The 9,419-nt window shown below is 52.8% G+C and overlaps 1 protein-coding gene across 1 annotated transcript in view; it reads right to left on the bottom strand.

The window, feature by feature from the left end:
• The window catches only part of Laptm5 (lysosomal protein transmembrane 5), a 23,063-nt gene that overhangs the window by 9,522 nt on the left and 4,122 nt on the right, over positions 1–9,419 (bottom strand). The gene's annotated exons all lie outside the window — the stretch shown is intronic.

Below are 9,419 nucleotides of genomic sequence, written 5' to 3'. Positions count from 1 at the left end.
ACAATAAAATGCCTTAAGACCATGGACTGCCTCCTTTCATCTAGACTCGCTGTGCTGGGGCAATGGATTAGGCCTTCCCCTAAAGAGCCACTTCTAATCTCCGGCAGGAAAGCCTTCCAACGTTTCCAGCCATGAGACTGGACCAAGGACTCTCACCCCACCACTGGTCATGCTTCCCCTCCCCGCCCCTTTCTCCCTTCGGCCTGGGGCTGACTGAGCTGCTCCAGGGCGCCCAATTCGTTCTCAGCTCTTCCGTGGTGTCCACCGACGTCCTGTGATGTCCAGGAGCTAGAACCTGTCATCCTTGAGGCTCAGGGACCCCAGGGCTGTCCCCTTTCCACTCCCCGAGGACTGAATATTGGCTTACAGCAGCTAGCCAGACACCCACCAGGTGGTGTGGAGATCACGTGACAGTCTCCTGCATCCGCCCGCTCAGTACCAGAGCTCTGGTGGGAAGCAGGTCTCCCTTTCCCACCCGCCGCCCAGTGGTGGGGCCCCACACCCTGACTACACCCCTTCCCTGTACTCCCAGACAGGCTCTGGCTGACATAGGCATCATGGAGCTCCAAGTTCATGAACCATCAGTAGAGGTCTAGGATGTACTGTAGAGGCCCAGGCCCTGGGCGAGCCAGTCCTGGTCACCACAGTTCCAGGGTCCCGACTTTCCTAGCTATAAAGGAGCCGATAATGCCAGCCTCCTAGAGCTATGGGGAGCCAGAGAGGACGACTGGCTACAGCATATGGCAGGTATGAAAGCTTAGTCTGTACAATGAGGAGCAGGTGTGACCTGGTCTGCCAGCTCCAGCAAGGAGGCTGGGTCTTGCTTACTGATGTAGCTGTTGCATTGAATGAATGAATGAATGAATGAATGAATGAATGAATGAATGAAATATGTCCCTTGGGGATCCTTACCAGGCAAGACAGACAAGAGATAATTCTGACAGGACTAAGCATTGGGTGTCCCAGCTGCCAAAGCTACAAAGGCTGTCAGAAGTTGCATTTTGTCTACACCACAGCCATCTACCAGAAGGGTCCCACACCACGCAACTGTATGGAGCCTCACACCCTTCCATGTGACTGTGTCTTTCCCGAAGCTCTGTGCCTCTTCCCCACTACAACACACTCAGTTCTCCAGGAGCAGTCTACCCACGCTGAGATCAGGATCCGCACCCCGTTATGTGGGTGCACTTTATCAGCCTACGCTCCTGTTGGCCTACCAAGTGGCAGGTCACAATGAGTGGACAGGCAGCCAGACCCTCATCTGTTTCCCTTTCCAAACTCTGGGTGATTGGTTGGCTCATTAGTTTTAGTCTTTTGGTATTTAGCTCAGATATGAATCTCAATCTGTCATTTGGAACCCCAAGTTCAGGAGTCAGAAAGTGGGGCGGCACAAGAAATGGATGGAGAGACAGCTCTGGGATTTGGATCCAGATTGCCGTGTGTCCTTGAGAAAGTCACTTTACCCCTCTGAATTTGCCTATCTGTAAAAAGGCAATTGCAAGATGCAAGAGGCACAAACTGTCAGAAAAGCTCTAGGTCGGGCCAGGCAAGAGCTGGTCGAGTTCCCTGCCGGGCTCCTCCTGGAGCCTGCTTCTCTGCCTGAGGTGAAGGAATTCAAAGGCTCTGCTTCATCCAAAATAGTGGCAGCTGCCCAAAGTGGCAGGAGGATTGGTTCGTGGGGGTGTGGGTAGATGGGGGAGATTCTGCAAAAGGGCTGAGCCCACACCTGCCAGGTGGCTCAAATGAGACAATCTGCCAGACAAGCCCTGGGTGTACTTGTACTGTAAGCACTCTCTGTTCCTTTCAGAAGTTTGGAGAGATTAGGAAGCTTGCCTGAGGTCACACACCAAGCCCCAGGAGGAAAGCAGCACCCATGTCCTCAGTGCTGCCCTATGCCACCTCCAAATGCCCTGAGCCAGGTCCCCTGGTCCAGACCCTGGAAGGAGTAGTCCCCGTGGCCACACACCATCATCTGGAAAACTTCAGAATATGTCTACATCTCTGTGTTCTGCGCAGTGTACTAAAGACATTGTAAACGCACACCTACACCTTCCAGAGGTTAATTTAAGAAGCAGTACAAACATTAGGAACCCTGGCATTGAGGCTGGGGCACAGAGACAGTGCTTGCCCAGCGTGCAAATCATCCTGGCTTGATCTCCAGTGTCCCACAAATTATGTGTGGCACAGGATAATGTAATCCCACTTCCTGGAAGGTAGAAGCAGGTCATCTACCCTAAGCTATACAGTAAGTTTGAGTCTAGCCTGGGCTACATGAAGCCCTTACTCAAAACGAATAAACAAATACCCCAGACTGCATTCAGGAGGGTGACCCAGTAAGGGTCACCCTAACCACTACTCCACCTTGGGGACCATGGCTCCTCGTAATCCCTAACCCTACAGATGCCTCACCCTGGCCCTGTACTCTGAGAGACACCACCATTCACATCCCAGCATCAACCCTAATAAGTAGCCAGTGGCCTGGGAAGTGGCAAAAAAAAAAGGAGGGGGGAGGGGGACAGGACAAAGTCAGTCTTTACACACTGACCCTTCTGTAGACCAGGAGAGTGGAGCTCAGAGGTCCCGGAGCTTGCCCATGGTCTCCCAGTAGTCCCCTGTTCTCTAGAAACTTTTACCAAGCTATTTACTGATCTTCACACTCTGCTTGCTCCCTGGGTCTTTGGCCTCCCGGCCCTGCTGAGGCTGCTCCTGAGCCCTCCCTTATAAAATCCTCAAGAGAGCAGACCAAGGGCCCTTCTGATCCTGTCAGCAGGAGTAAGCAGTGTTTGTCAGGCCCGGAAGTGTTTCCCCACTGTGAGGGAGGGGAGAGCAGGGGAGGGGAGGTTTCTTCTGAGGAGCTTGCTGTCACCTTGGATCTCAAGGGGCTGGGGGAGGGGTGGGTCTATCCTCGTTTGCCATATGAGCTCAGAGAGGGCAGGTACCAGCCCAAGGTCACACACACAGAAAGGCAACCTAAGAGTTAGCTCAAGCAGGAAGGAAGGGCATCCTCAGAGGTCACCGCCTTGTGTCCCCAAGAGAAGGAATGGCAACTCCTGTCATCACTGGCCCCACTGTGTGCAGAGACTTGAACACAAGTCTGGCCTACAGTCGCCCATAGCACAGCAAAAAAGGGCATAATAAGGCTGTTTATAACCCAGCAATGGGGACAGAGGGAGAAACCTGCTCAATTGGATGGAACTTCAAACCTCTGTCCCCAACCCCAGGGCTCCTCTCAGGGCTGGTGATCCTGATCACAACCACCTGCCTCCTCCCGGAGGAGGAGTGCCCCTGGCTCTCAGAACAGCAGACTCTGGGGACCCATAGGCTTTCTTCCTGTCTGTGTCACCTGAGACGCTGGCTTCACCCTGGCCCCTCCCACGTCTCAGTGTTCACCAACAGAAGGGCGCTGTTGAGTGTGTGAGGGCCACAGAGCAGGATTTCTGCGAGGAGCAGGGGCCCCGAATCAATGGCCTTCCGCCCACAAGGCCTCCAGCTGCACAGCTCAGCAGAGGGCACGATGCTCAGCCATGGCCCCGTACCTCAGTAAGCATCCTCGCTCCAGAGAAGCAATCGGCTCTTTCAGGGCAGCCATCATGAAAGGACAGCGGGACAGAAAGGGGGATTTCCAGGCCTCGCCTCCCTTCTCTCTGATGCTGGGCTCCACCTGGCTGCAGTTCTGAGACTCTCCCAGGCTGCAGGGGCCATGTCCCCGGGACTGTGCTATCCTCTCTACGGTGGAGACAGATGAGTTGAGCCTGCTGTCCTCACACCAGCGTCCTCTCTCCATATGGGCAATATGTCGTAGCTGTGAGCTCTGCAGCCTGAGTTAGCTGTTGACCTCTCTGGGCCTTGTAATGAAGATGAACATCTCCAAGTGCAGGGTCACGGGGCACAGGGGACACAGAGCTGGCCGGCATACAGCTTGAGCAGGACTGAGCACAAATGTGAAAGAGTGTGAGGGAGACTGGCTGGGAATGGACGTGATGATTCGAGGAGGAGGCTGCCCATGACAACCATGGTGATGGAAAGGGGCCACACCATTTTCCTGAAGTCTGGCTTGGCATAGGTGACAGGGACCGTGGCGGTTGATGGAGGAAACACCAGTGGGATGCTGGGAGGCTGGAAGTAACGCCTGTGCTCTCTGTGATGACAGTACTGTGGCCAACACTGACGGCACACATGGGAATGTCGGGGTGGCGACGTTCAGATGCAATGATGAACCCGTGAGGGTGATCACAGAGGGCATCGTTGCTGACCCCACTCTGGGTGCAAAGGCAGGACAGAGAGGGGGGTTGGGTATGGGGACCTGAGGAGGACAGCAGTTCCTCACTTCACAATCTTCTTGAAGCGTTTCGCCAAGAGTTCCCAAATTGTGGGGCTGGAGAGAAGGCTCAGTGATTAAGAGTACAATTCCCAGCATCCTCATGGATGCTCACAACTGCATACAACTCCAGTTTCAGGGAACTCGCTACCCTCTTCTGACCTCTGCAGGTGCACAGACATACACACAGACAAAACACCCCAGTACACAGAAAAAAAAAAAAACTAGTAAAGGCCATCCTCCCTTTCCGGCTGTAAACCCATTTTCTGGGGCTCTCCCAGGAGCCCCTTTACAGACAAAGCCGTGTTCTAAGCCCCTTGTGCAGCCCTAGCGCTTCCTGGTTCTGCCTCAGCAATGTTAATCCCACTGGAGATCCACCCTACAAGCTACTCATGAAAAGGAAAAAAGGGAAACGGGGTGGGGGTGAGGGGTGGGCATTTCCTAGCGGCCCTTCAAGATAAGCTTGAGAGTCTTGCCCAGGCCTGTCCACACCAACAGTGGATCCTCCGTGCCACCCACACCTTTCCATTGTTGACCCAAAGGGCAGATCAACCCTGCCCTGTGCCCTACAGGGTGACCTGGGACCTTGAAAATTTGCAAAACTCTAGGCCTTTGTGGTAGTTATTACCATAGCTGACCCTCTATGTTGGCTCCCCACCCTGCGGAGCCCAGGTCAAGTCATCTGGGAGGTCACAGGGACAGAAATGTCATCAGCCAGAGGAAGCTCCCCTCCCCTGCTTCCTGTCACAGTTTATCAGGGTGGCTGGGTGGGGTCACTCCCCCACAGCACTATCTCCTCAGTGTACCCCCAGCCTCTATATGCCACCACAACACCCTCATCCTGCCTGCATGCTCCACTACACCCAGCTGGCTCCCTCGCTGTGCCAGAGTCACCTGAGCTGGCTTTTTTCCCCAGCTGCTGGTCCCTCCCTACCCCACCTCAACATAATTAACCATTGCTCCCCACTGCCTGGACTCTCTGTGGGGGCTCAGAGGCCCTGATGTGGTGGTGTACCCTTGAAATCCCAGCAGCACCTGGGAGATGTAAGCAGGAGGATCCTTGGGAATTATCCTTGGAATTGGGGTTATCCTTGGGAACATAGAGAATCCAAGGCCAGCCTACGCTACATGAGACCCTGTCTCCAAGATAAGAACAGAAGAAAGGGAAAAAAGAAGGGAGGGAGGTGGAATAGAAGGAGGGAGGAAAGGAAAGAGGGAGGGAAGAAATGAAAAACAAGAAAGGAAAAGAGAAAATAAGAGAGAACCCCAGTATAACCACACCTGTGTGGTCCACACCAGTCCACATAAACACCTCTGTGCCTCAGTTTCCCCAATACAGAAGAAAGAGCAGAATCTTCCCACCTCAGAGAATCATTGTGAAAAGAAAGTGAGAAGACCTCTATCTACCACAAAGAATGATGACCCAAAAAGATGAGCTGATCCCCATGGAGCACATGTGTATGAACAAGAAGCACAGAAGCTGCAGCTAGAACGTCCAGACCTGAAATCACCCACCCAGGCACGTCTTCCCGCTCAGGGAAGCAGGAGAGGCTCCCACTGTGAGACCCTGTGTGGCAAAGTGGAGCTCGGGGGCCAGGGGGAAGCTCAGGTGTCTGAGGAGGTGAAGACACTGCTCTGGGGAGTCAGGGCAGTCACAGGATAGGGCAGTGGCTGTGGGAACATCTCAGGGGACAGTTACTTGGTGAGAGTTGGCCGTAAGCTGGGAATGGGAATGGGAAGCTATCTGTATGTTTCTAGGAGAGACTTATGAGTTAACAATTTATAAAAATTGAAGCCATCACCGATCGACTGCCACCTGTTGCGTGCCAAGGCTCTTACCAAAGATAACTTGGGCTGAGCCAACCACTGTGCCAGCCTTAAGGCAGAGCACAGAGACGCAGCATGCAGGATCTAGGGACACTAGGGAAGCTCAGAGCCACCAGGGTGGTGGGGGGAGGGGGTCTCAGAGAAGAGTCCTTAGAAGAAGGGAATGTCCCTGGAAAAGTGCTCAGTCATAGCAGATGCCACAGGGAAAGACAAAGTGTGAGCCTTCAGCCAGGAAATAGAGGCATCCCTCTTATAAACAAGATTGGAAGTCATCCAATCACACATTAAGCTCCTCTCTCCCAACAGCCACCCCCCTGCCCCAGTCCCCTGTTAGTGACAGCAGTATGTGGCCAGGGAGTGTGTGGGACAGACTGGGAACAACACCATGGTGGACATGGCTGACAATGGCCCTCCAGGAGCAGTCAGAGCACACACAAAAGTCCACACACACACACATTCACATGCCACTCGCACACCCCTCCCTCACAGAGCAGCAGAGTGAGGGAGGGGTGGAGGAGGGGCGTGGGGGGTCTTTGTGTATGTGTGTAGCAGTGTCATTAATGACACTTGACACAGTTTGCCACCAGCGCCTCAGGACATGCTGTAGCCAGAGCACTGGCAGCCAGTTCTAGCCATCTGAGATCCCCTCCCCAGCAAGGCTGCCCACCAGAAGAGAAGACAGGAGGTAGGTCTGCCCAAAGACCAGAAGCCAGGAATGGCAAGACCAGGTCACAGGACAGACAGAATGACAGAGATGTCCCAGGGAGGTTCACCAAGTAGTCTCCCTTCTTTCGCAATCATGAGAAACTGTTCTCTAGGTTCAACCCATGGCCTGGTTTCTCATCTTCGACTTCCTGTATATCCACCCCAAGCAATTCCTCACACCCACTACTTCCTATTTATCTTGTTAACTGAAGCTACCAGAAAAACAAAACAAAACAAAAAAACCCTACACCTCCTTGAAACACTAAACGCGACACAATGAACTACAAGTCGATGATTGTGGAGGGTTAGAATGTTACAGGTCCAATTTCAGCTTGCCGTAGGCTGTCTTCAGCCCCTAAACAGACATTTATTAAAGACACGGGAACATGTCTTTAACCTAACATCTTTGTGACTATTGGATAAACGCTTTCAGAATGTGCTAATTGGCCCAAGCCTCCACCAACCCAAAGACTAAAAATGTTCCAGATAAGCACCTGAGGCCACGTGGCAGAGACTTGTCTGCTTGGCTATATAGCCTGGTGTTTCTACCGGTGCGTTTGAAACGTCTGTAGACTTAGGACTTACTTTGTTCTGTTTCTGTAAAATAAAAAAAATGTCAGGTACCTGACACCATGTTAAGACCTTTGGAGGCGGGAGCTGTTTGCTCTTCAACAACCATTTTCAGAGCAAAGACCCACAATGAGAGCACTGGGTGTTATGATAGCTGTAATTATTAGGCACCTACTGCATGCCAAGTTCTCCCCTGAATGCTAACATGCCCTGTCTCACACCCTCCCCTCAGCCCTCCAAGGCAGGCTCTGTCAGGATCCCCACTTTCCCCATGTGTGCTCTGTATCTAAAAATATGGCTGCTGGGTGTGACAGCTCGGAGTTCCCAGGAACACCACCACTGTGCCCCAGCCTCCATCTGCATCAGGGACCCAGCCTTTTTTTTTTTTTTTTGGTTTTTTGAGACAGGGTTTCTCTGTATCACCCTGGCTGTCCTGGAACTCACTCTGTAGACCAGGCTGGCCTCGAACTCAGAAATCTGCCTGCCTCTGCCTCCCAAGTGCTGGGATTAAAGGCATGCACCACCACTGCCCGCTCAGGCTTTTGGTTCTTATCACAAGCCAGTTGGCCTGTCCCCTCAGCAGCCCTGCTTGGCTTGGCTTCCCTGTGGTGCCTCCATTTCCTCTTCTATAGAATTGAGAGTATGGAAACTCACACTGGACACACTGACTCTCCAGGCAACCCGAGGCTCTGTTCCAAGGATAGGATTAGAGCCATGTATAACCGGGAGGAACCTGAGGCTCTGTTCCGAGGATAGGATTAGAGCCATGTATCACCGGGTGCTTTCCTGGAGTTCTGGTTCCCCCCTCCCCTTCTAAGGCAGATAAATCTCCTAGGAGACTCAAGCTCAGAACCAGTCTCTTGTACTGGACCACTACTCCAGGCTTAGAACAAAAGCCTTGCTTCTTGGTCACTGTGCCCTAGTCCTGGCACAGAAGCTTTGGCCTGGCACAAACCAATCCTAACTCAGTGCAATTTCTACTCTTGGCACAGAAGTGTCGGGTGTCTCCTTGGTTATGCCTCTCTCACAACAGAGGGACCCTCAAGCAAGATGTCCTAAATGGTACAGAGAAGGAACCAGGACCTGTTGGCCTCCCCAGAGCAGGAAGGGCACACAGTGGTGGCCAGATCCTGCCTCTGTCTATCTCAGGGTATTAGAGAAGGTGCCAGGTTGTCAGGCCTTCGCTGAGACCTTCCCAAGGGACCAATGGAGCTGATTTTTAGATCCCTGTTGAGCACCTGAGCTTTCAAAAGAACACCAACCTCTGTGGTTGGTCACATGGCCAGTTAACACCACCACCACCACCACCCCCATGTCACCAAGAACTACCAGGCTCAGAACCTCAGAAGAATCACCCTTCGCACAGTGACCATTGGCCTCCATTAACAACTGGAAAACTTGAGGCTCACACAGCAACAATAGACACCTGTGTGCTCAGGATCATGTCCCCAGTGAGTGACATATATCCAATCACTGCCCACAACACAAAGTTAAGGAAGGAGGCCTGGAGTTCCGAGGCAAGCAAGTCAGAAAGACCTCCTGGGAGAAGCTTCCTGGAAGATCCCAAGGAAGAGAAATGAATCCCAGAGCACTGAGAAAGGAGAGGGGCCTCTCAGACAGCAGGCTACCCCAGCCAGGGCCTGGGAGTCCTGTTGCCCCTTCCCTGCCTGTCTGCACGGTTTGTACACTTTTGTACACAGAAGGCCACTATCTGGGTTTCTGTCTACAAAGCAGTGCTCTGTCAACATGGCAGAGCTGTCCTGCTTTAAACCACACACGATGTATATCTGCAAGTTGCTGACCAATACGCCAATAAGCCCCTTACATGGCACCTGGGAATAGACAGCTGTCTCATGAGGAAGCTTCAGTACTTTGTCTAGTTCACCCTCTAGAAGAGGAGCCTCATTTCCAACTCCACTGCTCATGAGTAGTCTCTCTTCCTCCCTCCCTGCCTCCCTCTCTCTCTTTCTTTCCCTCTCTCTCTCTCTCTCTCTCTCTC

This window comes from Mastomys coucha, unplaced genomic scaffold, assembly GCF_008632895.1.
Source record: "Mastomys coucha isolate ucsf_1 unplaced genomic scaffold, UCSF_Mcou_1 pScaffold18, whole genome shotgun sequence".
NCBI classification, from domain to species: Eukaryota; Metazoa; Chordata; class Mammalia; order Rodentia; family Muridae; genus Mastomys; species Mastomys coucha.
Note: the sequence above shows the minus strand (reverse complement) of the source record. Positions and strands in the feature narration are given on the sequence as shown.